Source organism: Falco cherrug, chromosome 3 (genome assembly GCF_023634085.1).
Source record: "Falco cherrug isolate bFalChe1 chromosome 3, bFalChe1.pri, whole genome shotgun sequence".
NCBI classification, from domain to species: domain Eukaryota; kingdom Metazoa; phylum Chordata; class Aves; order Falconiformes; family Falconidae; genus Falco; species Falco cherrug.
In genome coordinates this window covers 21,176,718-21,199,395 of record NC_073699.1, presented here as the reverse complement: position 1 = coordinate 21,199,395, position 22,678 = coordinate 21,176,718, and the positions used below count along the sequence as shown (strand labels likewise).

The 22,678-nt window shown below is 44.1% G+C and overlaps 1 protein-coding gene across 2 annotated transcripts in view; it reads right to left on the bottom strand.

The window, feature by feature from the left end:
- The window catches only part of SAMD12 (sterile alpha motif domain containing 12), a 174,057-nt gene that overhangs the window by 3,142 nt on the left and 148,237 nt on the right, over positions 1 to 22,678 (bottom strand). The window lies entirely within an intron of this gene.

The window sequence follows — 22,678 nt, the reverse complement described above, 5'->3', positions numbered from 1 at the left end:
ATCAATCAAAACTTCAGTGCTTAATTTACTCCTTAGATACAGTACAGACCAGCAATCATTTGTATGATTTAACAACTCCTACTTTACTTTTATTGCCTCATGGGAAAGTGGTGCTTACTCTTCCTCTAGTCTGAGTCCCAGAGAGCAGGCTCTTTTGTTGGGTTGGGCTTGGAGTAACCACTGAAAGCTTGATCGTCAAATGCTGGGAAGGCTCCACCAAATGCCAAAGTAGGAACTGATGTTCCCTCACCACTTCTGCTGGCCAGCATGGCAAGAGTTGGCCATTGCTGCGTAGCAGATGTGAAAACAGCTCACCCACCTCCTCCCCTGCTTCAGACCCCATAAGATAATTAGGAGGTTGCAGAGAGTTTCTCTTTCCCTACTAGAAGCAATAAAGCACACCCAGTTTGGGTGGCTGCTACTCCTTGTCTGAAAGCCCTTGCAAAGCTGTAAGGTGATCACACCATAAAGGAGGAATACGTGGAGGTTACTTGGAACGTCTTCCCCCTCCACCCAAACTCTTCCTTGAGATGCACAGCAAAAGGACAAGAAGGTAACGGACACAAGATGCAACAAGAGACATGACAGCTAAATACGAGGAAAAAAAATTCTCCCTGGTGAGGGTGGTCACATTTTGGTAGAAGTTACCTGACCAGGCTGTGTGATGTCCACCTGCGGGGATATCCGCAACTCAACCGGACAAGGCCATGAACAACCTAACTTGTCCTTGCTTCAAGCACAGTTGAGCAGAAAGATCTCCAGAGGTCTCTTGCAACCTAAATTATGTTAACACTCTGCATGTTGTGATGGGGATTTGCTCCAGAGATGAATGCCCGCGTGGGGCTGCTCACACTGAAGGGCAGTTTTTGTTCAGCATGTAGCCACAAAAATGCACGTAAGCCCGTCACAGGCTTACGCTAGCCTCTGGAGCCAAGAAGCCATGCCGAGGCAAGTTCACCGTGTTATTTCAATGTGTTTGCACACAGCTTTGTTTATCACAGAGCCCTCACCCACCAGCAGTTTTACCGACCAGATCTGTGACCAGGGCAGTGCTGGGATGGGACTCGTTGTGATGGGCTTTGCACCCTTTCCAGCTGATGTCCTGCTTCTTGCATGAATGTGTGTGTCTGTATGTGTGGGAAGAGCTGGATTGTCGGCTTTTTTGGGCCAGATTCCAAATTGTGAAGTTAATGGGATGCTGATGCTGCCAAGGCAGCATTCGCATCAGCTGAAACTCAGGCTGGCAGTGGATTTCTGCTTTTCACCCCATCAAAATCATGCCTGGTGGGGTCTTCTCTGTGGGGTGCGGGATGACTGGCTCTGCCAAGCTGTCAGTTTGCCCATATTTGCCTCCCCCAGCCCTGAACTCTTGTAGCAATGGACATGAAAGTCTGATCGAGTGGGGAAAGGATGGGATGTTAAATCAGTAGGTGCTGGAAGAATGCTGAATAAGATTAAAAAAACCCACCACAACCTGCCATGAGCACTTTACCCCTCAGTGTGAATTGTCCTATGAAACAGGAAAAATAAAAAAAGTCTCCTTAACTATTTCCCTCCTTATGTAGGCATATTCATCTGATTATGGTGCTACTTTCGATTTCAGTTTTTACAGCTGCCTTGCTTTTATTCTCAACATTCTGTGGTGTGATGATCTCCCCACCACCTACCATCATCTACCACATGAGATACCCACATAAGCAGTGGCCTGAGAAAGATGCACATTTGGGACTCAGCAACTGTTTCATTCCGTGGGAGAACATGTGGGAATTTTTTGAGCCTTCAGTTGGTCTAGACAGATAATTGACCACATCCCCTGGGACAGAAAAGCAAGCAATGGTGACATTAAGCAGGTCTGAAGATAAAGGGGACATCTAGGGCAGGAGGTTTTAAACTTGGAGAGAGGCAAACTGATACCTCACCTCAAAAGTGTTTGATTGCAGGTGAACTGGAGGATATCTCCCATCTGTGTAGCAGCCACAGAGACAGGCCTGCCTCACAAAGGAGAAATAGGACTTTTTTTGAGGTTAAATAGTTCATCTGCTGCAAAGAAGGGAAAATTTGAAAGGCTCTCCCAAGCAATGGAAAATACCTTGCCTAGCCAACAGAGTTGCAGGACTACAATCAAATGGGTAAACTGGCTAATTATATCAGGTCTGGCCTCAGAACTGCACCCATGCTGAAACTCCCCTGACACCCGCATTGTCTCAGCCACAGGCTCGTACTCATGCTTCAGAAAAAAGCCTGTGAATGCGGAGAAATGGGGACTGATCCCACCCTGGGCTTTGTCCACACCGCAGAGGGAGCACAACCACGTTGAGCCATGCAGGGCACCTAGCAGAGCCAGTCTGGACACAACCAGCAACACTGGCCAAGGAAACACTAGCAATTCTGTTTGGCTCTGCATTTAGAGCAAGCAAACTGAAGCCTTAGTGGTCATCTAGCCCATTCCTTCTCTTCTCACTTTGCCTTTTGAGGACAGCATTTTAGAAGCATTTATTCTTCCTCATTACCTATATAATTTTTGGTGCCCAGCTGCAGACTCCTCTAAGGACCCTGATTTTCTGACCGTATGTACCCAGCTCTTCTGGAAAATAAGATCTTTTTAAAAGGTATCACAAATAAGCAGTTGTCTTTGAAAACCTTGCCTGAGACTGTAAGTTCTTGGAACAAAGACCGCCCTTTGCAGGGGGTTTGTACGCTTACCAACACAACGGCATGCAGATCTAATCTCACATGACATTTTCAAGAAGCTGCTGTAGAAAGACAACATTAATGTCAAAGCCAGAGATGCATTTCATTTTTTGAGTACCTGTGCTGTGTGTTTTTTTTTTCTAACTGGGAAAGGGACATATTTTTCACTCATTTTAAACACGTTAATTCAGCTCAACCTAGCAGTATTACCCATTTGTCACATTTTCATAATTGAGGGTTTCTGATAAAGAAAACAAGCATATATTAGCTTTGCTAGGTTTCTTCTCCTGGAACTGATTTTATACTATATTTCTAAGGTTAGGACATTTCAGAAGTGATTATTATGAAAAGTGCCTATTTCCAATATACATCTACCAACTGTTCCTTGGGAGTCTGGTGAAAAACTGCATTCAGCCACATTTATTAGTTATTTTCCTGTGTCAGAAAGGCCACAGATATCTCACTTCATGCTTTTCATGCCACTTGAGGCATTATAATAAGCTGTACATTATTGCAGACTTGCTGCATCTTGCTACTTGCTAATTAGAAATATCACTACCTTTGAAGAATTTTGTACACCGACAAAAGGAAATGGCTGGCCACCCATTCCTACATTTACCCTTTTCTTTATTGCACATTGAATTCTTATCACTGAGGTGTGAGAGCGTGACGTGTCTCTGTGAGGCTCATGGTAGTTAATGTAAAAACAAAACAACTGCTTGGGAAGCTGCTGATCCCGGTCAGTCACCATGGTGGAAGGTGGAAGGAGGGTTAGCGGGGGCTGGGAAATGGTGCCACGGGGCGGCCTTGGCAGGGGCAGGAACCATTTGCCCCAGATCAGATGAGACTGAAATCGTACCAGAGTTTGGTTTCATTTTATCACAAAACCATCCCATTACTGTTCTGGGTGGAGAACAGCGGCAGTTCTCTTAACCTCTAGGTAAATGCAGCTATTGCTGCACATCCTTATTACCTAACAGGTCGCTGATAACCAAAGTCAACAGTGCCAGAGATCCAAGGTTACCTCAAACATCTGCACACTTGGAGCTAGCTGGAGCCAGCACGGAGGAGGTGGCAAAGCAATGCTCCCCAGCCTGCTCCGTCCACTTCCCAGTCACCTCCTCTGGTCAGAGCAGCCCCGGCTGGTGTAGGCAGCAAGTCAAACCTCAGGGCTGCACAGAGGCAACACCAGCTGCCTTGCTGCAAGTGTCACAGCCCGTGTTAAGCAGTGACACAATGATCAATGGACTGAACGCAATACTCAGTAGCCGAGAGAGAAAACAGAGATGTGGATGGGTTTTGATAAGACTGCCAATTTTGTTTTGATTCCCAACAAGTCGTGTCTTGGTCTGGCTCGCCAGATTCTCCCCTCATTACTAAGACCTGGTAGCTGATACAGAATTGAAGGTTATCTAATGTTTGTCCAACGCAGTGTCAATGTGGCAGAAATATACTGAGGGGGAAAGGAAGGAAGTCTCTTCTTTCTTTTGATTTTTGATTTTGCTTGCCAAGCAGGAAATCAAGACATTAGTTTTGGAGCAGCTTGACAGAAAAGGTGATCTATGAGTACAACATCTAAAGCATCAAACACAGTAATCCTAATCCCAAGTGCTCAGCATTCATTAATGAGGCCATGAAAATAATCACAAAAGCTGAAAATACATGGAATTAAAAATAAATGTTGCTTTTCCTTCACCCCTATTTTTTTAGGATACAGCTAGGGCATATTTGTCATGAACTGTGAAACACAATCATGAAACAACATTTTTTGTTCAAATGATCAGGGAAATTGATGTATCAACACAAGACTCGCGGAGCAGAATCTTTAAAACAAACAGCAGCTGACATCTGAACTGCTATTTCTGCGAGGATGAATTCAGGGTTTTTTTTTTGAAACCACCACTTCTTCTGGACAACTTGCTCCTATAACCAACTACTCTTAATCCTCCTGGATATAGTTTTAATATCTGTTGATATCATCACCATATATACGTTACTGAACAAATATTCCCCTATGAAACCTGTGGAAGAGAATGACTTTCTAAGCAATAAACTCTTTGGCGTTATTTATGTACTGCCACACTGCTCACTCGGAGTGGCCTCAGGTCCACGCAAGGGCTTTGAGGCAGCAGCTGGCATACAGCTTGCGCACAGCCTGCTCGGGCACGGTGCTGTGCGTGGCGCTGCCTGGCGCAGTGTGAAAGCCCTAATAAGACATCAGGAGTATATGGGTATGCGGGATCCTGGCTCGCTGGCAGATTCGCTGCCTGCATCAACGGCAAATCTTGTCTCCAGGAAGGCTTCAGGGTGGCCTTCAAAAGGTGGTTTAGACGGGACGCTCAGGCCTTCAAGACAGATGATGAACATTCAACAAGGTCGGGCAGATCCTTTCCCCTATATTCTGACTCAAGAGAAAACTCACATCTTGCCTGTAATGCTGGGCTCTGTAGCCGGCATCAGGCAATTCTGAGATGAAACATTTCTGGGAGAATGGATGTCATGGCAGATGCTCTCAGCAGGTAACCTTCCGAAAAGCCAATTAGTCAGAGGTTATCGCAGCTGCTCTGCGGAACACAGTTGGTTCACACAGAATGGGTTGGAAATGTAGTTGTCCAAAATGTGTTTCACTAAGCTATTCAATGCCCTCAAATACTCAGATTAGCCAAGAGTCTCTTCATGAGTCACACACAGCTCCAGCTTCCCTACCAAAGCAAAACTCTCAGCAACTCGACTAGGTTAAACAAAATAAGGACATACATTGATTCAAGGCATTTTGGTTCCTTGCCCCTTCCTTCAAAAATCAGAGTTCATGGTGGACATCTCTCTAAGGGGCTTGAGCTCACACTACAGCCTTGTTCTGAAAAATATCTTAAAAGCCTTTTAGCATCTCCTGAGCTTCATTTTACAGTGTTAATCTGGAAACCTTAGAACAAAAACGTGTCCCAAGAAATTATGTCCTTTTTATGTCTGAGCCTAACCAGCATGTGAAAATTTCCCGAGCTTAAAAGTCTGGTTCAAAAATCAGCCAAAATACTGGGACAGACTCTTTTCTTTCAGTGTTCATTCCTCTCTTCTCAAGATGCTTCCTACACCCCAGCACCTACCTGCTGCTGCAAATATACAAAGAAAAAAGAAAAAAACACTTTTGCATTCAACAGATCACAATGATTTCCTTGAACTAACAAGCAGTTAAAATATTTTGAAAAAGTGCATGCAACCACTTCCTTAGTGTTTATAGCTTCTTTCAAAGACTTCTCTTGATCTGCTGCATGCTTACCCATCACTGTGAACAGTGAATTGGCTGTCCACCAGCATCTTCTCTAGAGACTCAAATTATAGCAAAGATTTAAAGGATTGTGATGCTAAGGAGTCTGATGGTCTCAGCTGAAAATGCGTATGAGATATTACTGACTTTATGCCTTATCACGCGCATCTCTCACTGCCTGCCTGTAATCAGTTCTTGATCTCACAAGTCCTTGTGGGCTGCTCTGCAGGAAGTGAAAAAGGTTGTCACATATGAATAGTCTTCCACAGTCTGTGGCTCTAAATAGCCATCTGCACCACATCGTGAGCCTTTGCATATCCATTGCTCTCATCTCGAGAGGCTGGGTTTTAATATGAAGCACCAGGAATGGTGCAAACCCAGTGAAATTGGAAAAGGTGTAGCCTTAAGTGGTATCTTCAGCATGCACATAAGGTGCTTAACCACATGGTCCCTGGTGGCCTGCAGTGGGTTGGTGGCTGCTCTGATCTCAACACCTTGCATTTCTTCTGCAGATTCTGCAGGACACTTTTGAGCCTTCCCATTCAGAAGTGTGCAGCAGATTTGGGAATTAGTTCTGTCCATTGCATCTTCCTATCACTTGCTTTAGGATCTTCAGTGAAATATGCATTAAGTTAAGAAACATAATCACATGAAACCAAAGATTTCACTAGAAAAATTGAAGTTTTATAGCAAAAGGGTTTGGAAACTCTCTGGAGCTACAACTCCCTCACTGTTTATGCAGAGCTTATGCAGGATTAATAGGTGGAACAAACTGTCCACCTTTAGGGAGATATTCACTGTGAGGTTCTCTGCAATGAAAGCTTCCATTCTGTGAAATGATTAACCAAGCGAAAGGGGAAAATTATACCTACTGAAACCACCTAAAAGACTGCACGCATGCATTTACCACAAAACAAAACAAAAACACATCATGAAGCCTACAAAATCAGCCCACCCAGCCCACCCTCCCACCCCCCACCCCCCAATTAGTTGAACAAGGCACTTTAGGTTAGCCTTTTGAAGGAATTAATTAATACATCCCTTTTACCCGTATTACGACATTGCGTTATCACTGTGTTTTTCCCAGGACCCTTGCACTGCTCTGAGCACCAGACAGACAGAACACAGAGAAAGGGGATCTCAGTGCCACTCAGTACTTGCTTTATCCCTGGAGTTCAGCATGTGCCCCACCACCTCATTTAATGCACAATGTCAAACCTCCACCTGGAAGATAACTGCTGCTATCCTCGTGGACACAGCGTCCAACCATTTCACCAAAAAAAAGTGCCTCAATTTCAAAATCCATCAGTGACAAGACATGCCTTATTTTAGGGTTACTAGTTAGGCACAAAGAGAGCTACAAGGTTGCACTGGTGCTGTCTGTCCAGCTCCTGGCTCCAGCACCAAGAGCTTCAGGCTGTCAGAGCTATGTGGGGCTCCTGAGTTAGGTGAAAACCCTATGGAGGAGAGATGGGGGTTTGAGGAATCCTCTGGAATATGTACTCTGGGCCTGGAAGCTGCAGCTCCAGGGAGGGGTACAAGCAGGACTCTAAAGATGGCAAAGTCTGGCTTTGATCATCTATGCAGACTTCTCAATATGCTTTTTGATGATGCCCTCTCCTCATCTGCCCCAAAGTCTGATTTTATCTGGAAAATGCTGCTTATTGATTGCTGAACCATCAATGTTACAGTCCAGCATGGCCCTCCACAGCCACTGGGTTGTCTAGGAAAAAAGCAGTCACCATTTTATCCTTATCAAACTGGCTGTGACCAGAACAAGGAACTCTTCCAGGAATTCTCATAAACGTCTACAGAAAAAGTATCATGGTGTATACACAACTACTGTTTTAAAAATCAAACCAAATCAAATCATAGGCCCCTGGTCAAATTATCCCAGCTGCAGGATGAAACTCACGGAGAGTGGTGCAGCGAGCGGAGGTCCTGTCTGAGGCACAGGTCCCTTCCACCTTGCAACTGATGCTGTGACAAGGCAGGCAGCAGAGAGTGCTTGACACTCTGCAAATCAAGCTTCATGCCTCTCTTTGGGCAGCTGGAAAACGAACTACAGAGATCAAAATGAGTTACCACCTTTGAAGAGCTCCCTAGGTGATTATTAAGACTGTATCTTGATGTATATCCACCAGAGACCCTAGCTAACAGTAATGCTGCCTCTGCAGAAGGCCTTAATAATGAAGGATGGGCTGGTTGTATCAAAGAGGTTCTTAAGTAAGGCATGAAGTCCAAGGCCTGAAATTATGTGGGCTATCTCGACCACAGAGCCAAGCAAAGAAGTCATTCATGAAAACATGACAGGTATGAAACAAAGAATATCTAGCTAGTGCTCAGAAGGCATGAGATGTTCAGTCATTCAGGGGTTTTTTTTTTGGAGTAATAATTAGCTCAGCAGAGGAACTCTCTGATCGGTTGCAAATTCTGCTTTGCCCCTTTCCTATTATCTTAGTTTGGAGGCTCTCCAAAGCACCTGCATATTTTTCTGTCTCTTTTTGCATTACGCACATTTTCCTGAAAATAGGATTGCACAGAAATGTATACAAATGGTTTCAGATCACAGTGGCTGTTCAGTGCCGTGGAGATGATGTGGCAGTCAGTTGCTGCGATCCCAAGTGAAATGTTGTGTGATGTCCCCCTTCACCCAAACCAAGTGGATTCTATGCTTTCTTTGCCCAGACCCCATGGACTCCAACAGCAACCACTAATGTGTCGCAGGTGGGTCCTGTGGGGCAGATTACAGGACCTGCTGGAGTCCTCCACACCGCCCCAGCTGCCTGCAGAACCAGTCTTCCTTCCGAGGGAAGCCCATACCTAGGAAGAAGGTACACTCCCCATCCTCACCCTCACACACAGTCATCACTGACCAGCTGGGCATCCAGCGCTCAGGGCTGGGACATGTTCTCAGGTGCCGCAGTGGAGGCATACCCAGTGTAAATCAAGGATGGGACCAATGTACTTAGTGGCAGAAAATAATTCAATACCAGGTAGAAACTGACCTTTAAAAGTCAGACAGAAGGGCATTGCCACACTTTAAACAGAGAGGTTCGGGGCTAATGACGTATTGGGAAAAATACATTAATTTATCATTTGGATTCTTTGCTTGCAGAACATACCAGTATGGACTGATGGATGCAAGAAAGTGAAATATGCAGCCCAGCAGCAACTCAGTGGTTAAGGTGAAGGCCTCATCTGCCATATCACAAACCGCTAGACTTGCCTTTGCTGTCTAGTGAAATAAATACATAATTGTTCTGCATGAAGTGGAGCAGCATAAAAAAAAGATATATAGCCTACCTCCTTCCCACCTGGAAGCTTATCTTTAAGGTTAGAGATGTAAATAAATAAGCTTGCATGTACTTCTGAGATGATTCAGTTGAACTTCTACAGGTAGCTTGATTAAAGTTAGCTGGGTATTTCCACGCAGAACTGCAGACTGCAACCCCAGACAAATGCAAATCACAGACAGAAGTGGAACAGGAGAATCCACCCCTGCCTGGGCTGAGCTATGAGAATATCTCATTGCTCGTATCTCCCTCCACAGAGTACAGCTCGCTTGGCTCTGAAGTTTACATGGTGGTTGCACAGACAAACTTATTTCACCCATCCTAGACAGGCAGGCAGCCTACAGTGGTCATCTGGGCTTCTTAACCAACCGTGGAGAAATACAGAGCCCTTAGAAGGGTGACCCACCTTCTTACTTGTCATATTGGATAAAAAACTCTTTGCCAGCTTCCTCTCTTCACTGATTATCAAGAAAGCTGAATGACGGGCTCGGAGTAGATATCCAGCAATTAAATGGCAAACAAGAGGTGACAGGAACTGAAACTTTACGCCTTATTTGATTGCTACAAATTCCAATTAGCATGTGAAATGTAGGTACCACAATGTTTAGGATTAGCATGTTTAATGCTTACATTTCTACTGATATCAAGAATGATATAGATTCCAGTGAGGGATAAGACCCTAAATTCCTTTGAGGCTTTGGATATTGGAATTTGACAAGGGAATTACACACTAAATAATCTTCTTAGAAATTCATACACACAACTGAGATAATGAGTTGCTTCCTGCAAACAATCCACAAAGTACTAAATTTTTTTAGAGGAATTATTTATTTAGCACTATTGGTATCATTTTGCAGCTGGATAATTTATTGTGTCCATGCTGCCAAACGGTTTCCATTTGCCACTGATTTGCTTTTAATTTCCACTTGCAGTATACAAATAAATGGACATCACAGTCAAGGAATTCACATGGGTAAGTAAAATAAGAGTAAACAAAAATAATGCTTTGTTTATTATTAAACACCTTTCATATTTCAGCTATGTAGGCAATTAGGTTGGTAGGAATTTGTAACTGGAGAAGTTCTACCATTTTATCTCAGGCCAAAGAGTTTATTGCAATTCATGCGCAGACAAACTTCTGTGCTTCAAAAATCAGGGGAAAATATCTAATGGGATGTGGTATTTCTCTTCCAGTGCCAGAAAAGTATGGATCCCAATTAAATTTTTGCTTCAAGGAAGGAAGGAAGGAAGAATTTCTGCCACTGGAGCATGAAACAGATTTTGGCTAGAAAGAAGATGGACAAGATTTTCAAAAAAACCCAAGTGATTTGCACACCAAAGTCTCATAAGAAGTCAACAAGACTTTGATTTCCAAGTTACCTGTGAAAATTTCCTCTGATGATTTCTACAAGTCTTTTAATAATTAGCCTAAACAAGTGCTGACACATCATTCGAAAGCAGATGTGGGGCTGCAACAAGTTCTGGTAACCCCTCAAGACATTTCTAAAGCCTCACCCACAAAAGATTTGAAACTTCTGGCATGTCCATATGTCTGAAATCTTCAGTCTGCATCATGCATTTGTCTATTCAGAATAATTAAGGGTATGCTTCCGTGAACACATTACTGCCAGGTAACTGGCGTCTGGATTTACAGCAGAACAGATGTTCTACTCTAACTGTCCACGTGTGTGCCCTTACCATGGTAAACACAAGGCAGCTCGGTGCACGGTCATTGAAGAAGAGCATGCAACACACGCTCAGCATTCACACTCAATCTTCCAGTTGACTCACTGTAACTTGCTCAGGGAGCCACATCATCAGGTTTATTTTACAAGCCCAGCCACTATCACAGACTGCCCAAGAATAAACACATGCAGAACATCTTTTGCTAAGCCATTTTTTGCCCTCTTCACTGTCACCTCCAACCCACCCTTCAAGGATTCTGTATTTGGTGCTCATCCCTGCTTAGGCTGCACCAGGCTGGGTGCATCATGAAGAAATGGATGCTGGCAGTGGTTAGCTAGGAGGTTAGCCAGGCAGATCTGTGCCCTAGGTTCCTGGAGAGGCTCTGTTTAAACAGTGTACTGATAAAATGCCTAAATGGAAAAAAAAAACTAAGCTATGATGTTGCAGAGACTGCAAAACTAAACAGCAGCCTTGTCAGAAAAGCAGTGTGAGATGTTCAGGAACTGCCACTTAGTTTGCCCCACTAATGAAGGGTTTTTCCTCTGGAAGAGTCCCAGATTTCAGGATTCTGGAGTTTGGCCCCAACGGGTGTGGGAACTGAGAGTGCTATAAATGTGTTAAATACCCACTTCTTAATGACACTGTCATTCACCTCCTACTTTCAATTCTGAGATTACAAAGAGAAATGATCTCACCTCGCTAGGGTGTAACAACATGCTGCTACAGCTCAGGCCTCCCCATTTTTTCCAACTTCCCCTGGTTAGAGGCTCCCAGGAGATTAATCTATCTGCGTCCCTAATGGAGCATCCCAGAGACATCTCTGTGATCACCGGAGCATTGCCCGCCAACAACAACTTTTGTCTCTAACCTCTTGGCCCAGATTCCAGATGAGAAATTAATTATAATGTCTCAGGAAATTACATCTTCTGATAGAGTTTTTCTTCAATGTTTCTTCACTGAAGGTGTTTCAATGCACATGGATATTGTTCATTGCTATTACCCAGATCAGGCCACTCCCATAGGCACTTCTACATCCACTGCTATAAATCCACCCCAGGTTTTCATTTTGCAGATACTAATGGGTTATGAAGAAAGAAAAAAAAAACCCGCTTTTTAAAAAAGTCTTTTTGCTTCTGATTCAAAGCCTCAAGAAGTTAACCAGCAAACAAACTGTGATATCTCTCTTGAACTGGGGAGCCCCAAACTGGGCACAGAACTCCAGGTGCTTCCTCACCACAGCGCTGAGTAGAGCAGGAGGATCACCTCCCTCGACCTGCTGGCCACACTTCTCCTAATGCACCCCAGGATGCCACTGGCCGCCTTGGCCCCAGGGGCACCCTGCTGGCTTATGGGCAACCTGCTGCCCACCAGCACTTCCAGGTCCTTCTCCGCAGAGCTGCCTGGGCTGGTGTGTGGGGTTGTCCCTCCCCAGGTGAGGACCCTACACTTGCCTTTGCTGAACTTCATGAGGTTCCTCCCTCCCAGCCCTCCAGCCCGTCCAGGTCTGGCTGAATGGCAGCGCAGCCTCCGGTGTGTCACCCACTCCTCCCAGTTTTGTATCGTCACCAAACTTGCTGAGGGTACGCTCTGTCCCTCCTTCCAGGTTGTTGATGAATATTTTGAACAGGACTGGACCCAGCACGGACCCCTGGGGAACACCACGAGCTACAGGCCTCCAGCCAGACTCTGCACCACTGATCAGAACTCCCTGAGCTCTGCCATTCAGCCAGTTCTCAGTCTACCTCACTGTCCGCTCCTCTAGTCCACACTTCCTGAGTTTACATATGAGGATTTTATGGGAGAGAGTGTCAAAAGCCTTGCTGAGGTCAAGGTAGACAACATCTGCTGCTCTCCCCTTGTCTACCCAGCCAGTCATTCCATCACAGAAGCTATCAGGTTGGTCAGGCATGATTTCCTCTTGGAGAAGCCACGCTGACTGCTCCTGATAACCTTCTTTTTCTCGACATGCTTTGAGATGACCTCCAGGATGAGCTGTTCCATCACCTTGCCAGAGATGGAGGTGAGGCTGACCGGCCTGTAATTTCCTCCTTCCTGCCCTTTCTGAAGACTGGACTGACAATGCCTTTCCTCCAGTCCTCAGGCACCTCTCCTGTTCTCCATGACAGATGATGAAAGTGGCTTGGCAAGAACATCTGCCAGCTCCCTCAGCACTCGGGAGTGCATCCCACTGGGGCCCATGGATTTGTGGGTGTAGGTTTGCTTAAGTGATCTCTTATCCTGATCCTCCTCGACTGAAGGGAAGTCTTCCTTTCTCCAGACTTTCTTGCTTGCCTCCAGGTCCTGGGATTTGTGATGGCTTGGAGGTAAAGACTGAAGCAAAGAAGGCATTCAGTTACTCTGCCTTCTTTGTGTCCTTTGTCACCAGGACAGCAAGCCCACACTTTCCCTAGTCATCCTTTTCTAGCTGACGTACTTGGGGAAGCTCTTGTTGTATTTGATATTCCTCACCAGATTCAGTTGCAAACGGACCTTAGCCTTGCTGCATCACTGAATGTTCTCACAAGGTTCCTATATTCCTCCCAAGTGGCCTGTCCCCTTTTCCACATTCTGTGAACTTTGTTCTTCTCTTTGAGGCTTACCAGAAGCTCCTTGCTCATCCATCAGGCCTCCTGCCCCCTTTGCTTGATTTCTTACTCAGGGTGGCACTGATCTTGAGCTTGGAGGAAGTGATGCTTGAATATCAGCCAGCTCTCTTGGACCTCACTACTTTCTAGAGCCCTACCCCCTGGGATTCCTCCAAGCAGGTCCACAAAGAGGCCAAAAGTAGCTCTCCTGAAGTCCAGAGTTGCAATCCTACTTATTGCCCTTCTTCCACGCAGGATCCTAATTCCACCTCATGGTCATTGCAGCCAAGGCTGCCTCCAACCTTCACATCCCCAACCTGTCCTTTGTTAGTACAAAGTCCAGCAGCACACCTCACCTCGTTGGTTCCTCCACCACCTGCATCACATAGTTATCATGGATGCTCTGCAGGAACCTCCTGGACTGTGTGTGCCTAGCTGAGTTGTCTTTCCAGCAGGTATCAAGGTGGTTGAAGTCCCCCATGATAACCAGGGCTTGTGATCGTGAGGCTACCTCCAACTGTCTGTAGAAGCCCTCACTGACTTCCACCTCCTGATCAGGTGGCCTGTAGTAAGCACCCACAACAGCTTTAAACCAATTCATTTCCCAGATCTGCTTTAAAGCTCCACCACAGCTAGAACGGTCCTGGCAGGGAGCGGGGAGGAATGGTCATGGGCAGCAGCAGGAGCCTCTTCAGCCAGCTCCACAACTGAGGTATTCATAATGTAGAGTCATATCTGGTGTCTCCCTGAATGCTGACTATGGTCTCCCAAAGAACATTGATGCTTAACTCGATTTAGAAAGGCGATAAAGAATGAAGCCAGCAGCCTGCAAATGGATAGACTGTGCTGCAGATAACAGGCACAGCTAATTCTGGTTTTAAATAACAATAGGGACAGCAGACCCACTGGCAACAGCCAGAGCATTTCTTCAAATTATGCATTCTCCAACTTTTCTTTTGCTACTGGAGGGCCCAACTCTGCAAACTATTTTTAGTAGTGTTACTTTGTCAGTGCCCAGCCATGAATCAGGGTCCCACTGTGCTATTCAAACACTTAACTAAAGGCTGGTTTCTGCCCAAAGACTTTGAAATCCAACTTACAAAAATCCCATAGGTTTAAATGGCATAAAGAACTACATTAACAGTACTCTTTTATTGTCTTTTATTACTTACTTTACTAAATATTATTTACTTCATTTGTGGCAACCAAGAACAGAATGATGAAAAAAAATGTTTCCAAGCAAAAGACTGGAAGAACTCTGCAGTAATGCTGGTGAAATAAGAAAGCATTTCAATGAAAGAAACTATAAGCATTGAACAGCCCAAAATGGCTTCTGCAGAGCCACAGCAGTATTATATGCAAATATATAATTTAGTTGTTTTTATGTAAGCTGACTATTTTGTAATCAGAGAAGTAGGGATTAGACAAATGGGGTATATGCCTTTTGTAAAGAAACTGCACGGGAAAAATATGCACTGCAGTTATAGTCCTGCTATTTCAATTCAGATACTCAATAAACACATTGTCAGCTAACAGCAAATTACTCAGTTTCATTAATGATACTGATCTGGAGTTAAAGCAGAAGATACAGAAATGGAAGTCTATGTACGTACACGATCTTTTAAAACAAATTTTAATGAACGGTGATTATCTTGCTTTTACCGAGCGCTGTTCATCCAAGCGTAATTTACAAACCAACTGCACAATCGCATACTCATTTACCCACGAACAAAGGAGTTCATCGTGTCTATCAGTAGACAGACATCACCTCTGATACGACAACGAGGTGCTCATAGGCGTGCACAACACTTTGAAAACACTTTGCACAATAAATGCAAAATATAGGCTGGTTCTGTGTCTAGAATCTAGACAGGCTGTGTGTCCACAATAACTAGCTAAAATGAGAGACATACATATCTCACAAAATCTATCAATCGTGACTATATATATAAAATAATCACAAGTGATTATGACTAAATACCTACATTCTGCAGATCCAGCAACTCATCCATACCACCATGCTGAGATATCATTTGCAACGACCTTTAAAGAAAATGACCCCTATTCCCAGAGAGCAGACTGCCTGCAGGACAAGTGTCTAGGATACGAGCTCATGATTGAGTGGCTAATATCTTTACACAACTGCAGTTCACCTGATCTAACATGAAAAACGGTTTTGAGACCACATTTTTTGCCCCGTCTTTCGAGATTCTGCTTCCAAAACCTTTGTAGCAGCCTCTAAGAGGTTTCTGGAAAGCTTGATAACCTTCTCCATTAAAGCCAAAGTGAAGACACAGCATTCTGTGCTTCTCACAGCCAAAGCTTAATTGGATCTCTCCAAATGGTCTTTAAAATCTCTGGTAAGGATTTGGATCCATTCTGAAACCACACTGAGTCATCTACCAAAGACCAGGACAAAAGTACCACTGAAGGAGACAGCAGCTAATTGCTTAAAATACCCATTCCCCATCACACCACAGGAGCTACTTACATTATATAGCACATTCATCCCAAAATCTACCTACCACGCTTGGTATTTTCGGGCTGCTGTACCAGCAAAGGTCTTTCAAATGAAAGCGTGCCCCAGATTCATCCAACTATTTTTAGATACCTACTGCTGTTACCTATATTACATCTGCAGACTGTCTACACAGCCAGCGCAGAGCCAGTCACCTGCCTCCCGTCCCCAGCCCCAGACCTGATCGCTCCCGGGAGATCCTTGCTGCTGGCTACAGCGGGAACACAGGGAAGCCTGGGAGGTACCTGCAGGTAGATGGGACCTCAACATTTAGTTTAGTAACACAAGAGCAAGGTTTTCATTGATAGGTCAGCTGGAAGGGACCTACAGTGATCATACAGTCCAGCTGCCCAACCTGTCCAGCTGTTAACCTCAGCTAACAAGTGAGAAAATGAACCGTGAGTGGTGCTGCATCTAATGGGGGGGGGGGGGGGAGCAACAAAACTATTTTAGTTAAGCATGGCTGAACGCATGGATCTGAATACACACAGGGAACAGATTTTTTTTTAGTAAGGCGGTGCCATTTTTACATACTGATGAGTAATAACACACTCTAAAAATGTTTTATAGGATTTGATTGTGAGAGACAGAATTAGTTTGGGAACTTTGCCTTTTGAAGACCATGGCAACCACTAGAAAGGTGAAAAACAGTCTCCCTGAGTAACTTCTATGGAGGTTTCCGATAATGGCTTGGCTGGTGCTCACTTCTCTGCATGGCAGCAGAATTACAGACTTTGCTGGGAACAGCCAAGACTTGCTTAATACCAAGTTATGATAAATCACTGTTAATTCTAGTGCTGGCTATAAATTGCTTTAAAATCTTAATTCCAGATTTTAAGGACCAGACAAAGGTTTTGGAGGACTATAATGGAAGTTGTGCCCTGTTGACCAGTTTCCCTGTTAATTCCATTGTCCTGGTTTCAGCTGAGATAGAGTTAATTTTCTTCTCAGTAGCTGGTGCAGTGCTGTGTTTTGGATTTAGTATGAGAATAATGTTGATAACACACTGGTGGGTTTAGTTGTTGCCATGTAATGTTTATACTAAGTCAAGGACTTTTCAGTTTCTCAGGCCCTGCCAGCGAGAGGGCTGGAGGGGCACAAGAAATTGGGAGGGGATGCAGCCAGGACAACTGACCCAAACTAGCCAAAGGGATATTCCATACCATAGAATGTCATGCTGAGTATATACACAGGGGGGAGTTGGCCGGGGCTGCCGACTGCTGCTGGGGGATCTGGCTGGGCATCGGTCAGTGGGTGGTGAACATTTGTAATGTATATCACTTGGTTTTTTCCATTTTGGGTTTTATTCCACACACACTCCCCCTGCCCCCTCCCCCTTCGTTTTAATTGTTATTATTACTTTCATTATTATATTTTATTTTACTTCAGTTGTTAAATTGTTCATATCTCAACCCACGAGTTTTACCTTTTTCCCAATTCTCCTCCCCATCCTGCTGGGATGGGGAGGGGAACCCAGTGAGTGAGCAGCTGCGTGGTACTTAGTTGCCAGCTGGGGTTAAACCATGACATCTACACAGATTCCTTGATTCTTGGACTTCTCTTTTCTCTAAATAAAAATCTGTGAATGTCTGATACCAGCTATCTGCCCGCTGTTAAATGTCCTATGACTGCACAGTGAACCACCTCAGTCTATTCTGACTGTCACTAATGGAGCTCTCATCACCCAGAAGCACATCCACCCTAAATGGAGAGTAGCTCCCAATCCTTTAGTTTTTGGGACTTTGTGGCCTTGCCTCCCCACCCCATAGCAGTTGCTTAGTGCAAGAACTGGCCAAAACTTACGCACAGAAATGTGTGTGCGTGCATATACATACCCTATGAATGACAAATTCTCCAGCACCTCCTGGGGACCCTAAAAGCATCAGCTGTAACCCTGCTGCGTCAGGGGTTACAATAGCTGGTTTCTAGTGTCATCAGACACTCTCTCCCCAAGTTACATTTCTGGGACAGTCTTCAAAGTTTCAGCCTTTTAATAGCGAATGTGAAAGCAAATTGTATAAACAGCCAGTTTCTCACTCCAGTAGAAACACCAAATTCAATTTCAAAGTAGGGCACTGAGATTGGGAAAGATCCCATTTGTACTTCTAAATGAAAGGCTTGTTTTTGAGGTTTATTCCCCAAAACAAAAGCCTTTTTAATGCTGATGATTTGCCCTGATTTAAGTCACAGGTGACCAAGATGAAGGGGCCAGAACCAGCACAAAAATACCTCAGCCCTTTTGAAGATGGTATCTGGGCCTATGGAATGAACATGGTCACTTGTATAGACAGTCAAATCTGCCCCATGGGGATGAATCTGGAAAACACCCCTTATTGACATCTACCTACCTATCTATCTATCTATCTATCTATCTATCTATCTATCTATCTATCTATCTATCTATCTATCTATCTATCTATCAATCTATCTATCTACCTACCTACCTACCTACCTACCTATCTCTCTCTCTCTCTCTCTCTCTCTCTCTCTCTCCATCCATCTACCTACCTATCTCTTTATATGGATATCAGGTTTTTGTCTTGTCTCTCTGTGTTGGCACTGATTACTGCATACACCCACAGTGTCAGCAGCTCCAAACAAAAATATTTTTCACTATTCCAGTCCACCCTTGGTGTGTCACAATGCATGCCAGACTTACCCCTAAAAGTCTGCATTTAAGTGTTTCTGGTTTGTTTCTCCTTATTCTGAGTAACACTTACGGGAAATTTGCTCCTTGATTTCAAGGTAAGACCAAAATGCATGCACGGTGATACTTAACCAGGGATGACTTATTTAAAAACATACTGTCATCTCCACAACTAGTCCATGCAAGCCAAATGCTTTAAAAAATACTTTGGTTATTGCTAGTGTACCTGAAGCCTACTGCCAATTTTTGTGGGTTTTCTGCTATGTTTTTTCTCTTTAAATAATCCCGGCACAAAACAAAACAAAACATCACAGGCACCCGCAGGCCGGTAGGGAAAAATGACTTCACTTCTGATTTGCAGAGATGCTGAACTGTGGCAGCCTCCCTTAGCTTCAGGAGAAAGGAAGTGAAAAAAACAATCCTGGGTAACTACAAAGGAGAACAAGCATAGATGTATATATTTATATATTAAAACCCCAGACCAAACGACAACAGAGTTCTAGCATTTAAGCTATAACCTAAACACAAGCAAGCAGATGTACGTTCTGTGTATACATTACTGGTGGTATTACACCTCTAAAAAATAACTTCCCATTATGTGCTCCTTAGGCAGCTATAAATTTTGTTGGCACTTGCATGCCAATGGAAGGACTGAAGCAGCCAGTGATATGAATTGTTGTTAAATTCTATTTAAAACAGTTATATCTTTATGCTATCTGAAATTCTTTACTGTCCATAATCAGCTTTCAGCTCTAAAATCCAAGTCACCAGGATACATACATAACTTACATTACACTGTAAGACTGTGGCTGTAAAAGAACATTAAGGAGGAACCCTTGCCAAAATAATACTAAATAATTCCTTTCTAGTTAAGATTAAAATTATGGCTAAGAGAGTAGAGGCTTGCTAATTCACTTTAATGATTGGGAGATCCACTGCAAATTACTGAATTTTGCAACTAAGTGAGAAACACATTAAAAAAGCAAGAGTAATTTATCACAAAATGCACTTTGCTCATTTATTTTGACAACTGTTGTTTAAATTATTTATGCCCTTCCATCATGTACTAGTAAACGTACTGTAGTCTGTTTTGTAAAAATAGTTATCAGTGAGATTAGAGCAACATAACATCCGCTCTTACCCTTTGCTTGGAGGTGAGTAGAAATCAGCATTTTGTGCCTTGCCAATGCAAAACAGGGTTTCAGAAAAGGGCTGTGTTGGTGGTTCTTGGGTTTTGGTTTTTTGTTTAAACAATGCTGAACCTGCAGCAGCTCCCAACCGTCTCAGACATCTGTATTGAAATCTGAGTGAAGGGAGCTGAGTGCTGTTACCTTGAAAGTGGGGCCACTTATTTAAGTGCCTTATTTAAAGGCTTAAAAATGTGGTATTAGGATTCCCTCTTGGAATTCTCCATCAGTGCCCATGAACGAGGTTCTGAACCTGAACTCAAGGTCCGTAGGAGCTTTGCTTGAACAGACTGGTGAATATTATTGAGTAACTACTGCTTTGAACTGATGCATCTTAAAGGAAGTGAAATTTTGCTTTCTCCCTGTTCCTATTTCAGGTCTATTTGGAGGAACAAAGGAGGAAGCCCCACCTTCCTCTCCTGGGCTGTGGTTTAACTTTACAGACTTGGATCACGGGCACGAAATTGAGGTGAGTAAGTGCAAATGAGGAAGAAGAGAAGTTAAAGCAGATTTGGCTCTAGTCACTCCTGGAATCAAGTTATGTCAAGACTATGAAACGCTCAGGGTGTTGGCCGGAGTTGCATCACAGTCAGCCTACGCTGATGAACACCACGTACTCAGGAAACGAGGCAGTTGGGCATCCCATGAGGATTAGCGCTGCAGGCTTGCCAGTGCATGTGCTTCCATCCATTCTATCAAGTATTGCAACTCTGAAGAAGGAAAAAAAAAACAACCCACAAACCAAAATCCAGCTCCCTACCTACCCAGTAAAAGATTAGATACTGTGAAAGATGCTGGACTGACAGCCTGAACTACAGATGCGAGGGGTTTTGGCATCAGTGCCCGAGCAAGGTCCATTATGGGAGATCTTTGGGAGAGAGCTGGAGGACTTGTGGAGACCTCTTTCCTCCGTTACGTATAGAAATCGTATCAGCTAGAGTCTCTGACCTTATAACTGCATTCACCCCACCTAATTTAGACCTTAATTAATGATGATGATTAACTACCCTTAATTGCATTAGATCCCTGCATTAATGATGGTGCTTCTCAATTAAAAGTGTGGTTATCCTTGGTATTCGGTGCCTCAGTGGATGCTATGAATCCAGGCCCTACAGCATTACCTCCTCACTTACATACTCATGACCGAAGGTACCGGAAAGGGTAAAAAAATGGCCTTGAAAATGCTTATTGTGAAATCAAAGTTATTCTGCCCTGAACCTACTAATTAACAAGTGAGCTTTAACATGTGTTCAGGGCTTTAAAATCCAGCCCCCAGCCCACGGGCACATGGCTCTGTGTCTCGGCAGCTGCAGCGGGAAAGATCCCAGCTCTCTGCAGGACAGAGGGAACAGAGGGAAATTTCGGGCTCCTACTTCATTCATGGGGTGTTTTTTTAAAAAAGTAGAGTCATTAAACTGTAATTTAGGGGAAGAGGGGGAGAGGAAAGTGGGAAAAAAGATTTACTGATAATCTCACCAGTCATGTGTATTAGCTTCCTGCATGCTGACTCACCCTTAGCTGTTTAAACACGTTTCCTTTGACTTTTTCCCTTGGGTTTTTGTTTTTGGGTTTGGGTTTTCTTTTTTTGGTTTTGGTTTGGTTGGGTTTGTGTTTTGTGGTGTTTTTGTTTTGTTTTTTGTTTTTTTTTTTAATGGTATGAACTTTTCTTTACTTAATATGGTAAAATGTAGTCAAAGACACTCAGGCCTTCATCCTGCTCATTTTTTCTTCCGTCTCCCTGGATCTATGGAAACTTCACCAGGGAGTTTCCTCTCGGATGTTGCCTGTCTGAAGGGCACCCACAGGCAGACAAAGCAACACAAGCAACACACTGCAAGTGTTACAGCTCATCCCGCACGATCTTTTTGTCTGGAAAGGCACTTTCAGATCAGCAGGTTTTCAAGCAGAAGAGTTAAATTTAATGGCATGGTGTGCCCATGGCTGGAGGATGGATGCAGGAAAGCCCATGGTACACCCCAGTCAGATTTCCACACCAAGCTGAGGGCAGCCTCATAAATGTGCAGCTCAGATATGAGCCATATTTCTGTGCCATTTACAGCAAAAAACACAACAGTTAATCTTTCCCCTGCCTCTTTCTCTGCTTTCTTCAGATGCACAAATAAATGCAATTCAGTGACTACTTTTTGGATAACATACACCTCTTTTGGATGGGGTGAGCCAGCCGTGGATGTCTTGGAGCTGTTTGCTTCCCCAGGTGGGACTCCTCCGTAGCAGCAGGAGGACCTGCACTGAGACCGAGTCTTCTTGAAACACGGCTGAAGGCAGGGTTGTGAATAGTGGGAGCATTTGGACCACACTATCAGATGAACCTTGTGCTGTGGACTGATGTTTTCCTCCAGATTTAGCTGGAAGCTCCAAAACACAAGCAGTTTTTCAGCCTGTGTGGGGTTGTAGCCCTTTCAGAACACCTACCCTTTAGAGGTGTGGGTCCTGGACTGCTGACCACAGTCAGTCTTGTCTTGGTTACCTCTCAGAAGCCCCTCACAACAACCCTTCGCTCCCCGAGGCTGGCCACTTTCCAAATCCTGGCTTTGAACAATAAAACAACCACATTGACATTTCTGGAGCGTGCGTGTGTGTGTGGAGAGGGTATTGCTCATTTAACTCCCGGCTGGATCTCATTAAGATCAGGGTAAGATCTCACTACAGCGTCTCTAAAACAGCCCAGGAGAAAACCCAAAAATACTGTCAACTACCATTAGCTAAAGAGGGATTGTAGTGGTAGTTTTGTGCACATAACACAGCAAATTATTAAACACACTTCAACTATAAATAATAATAA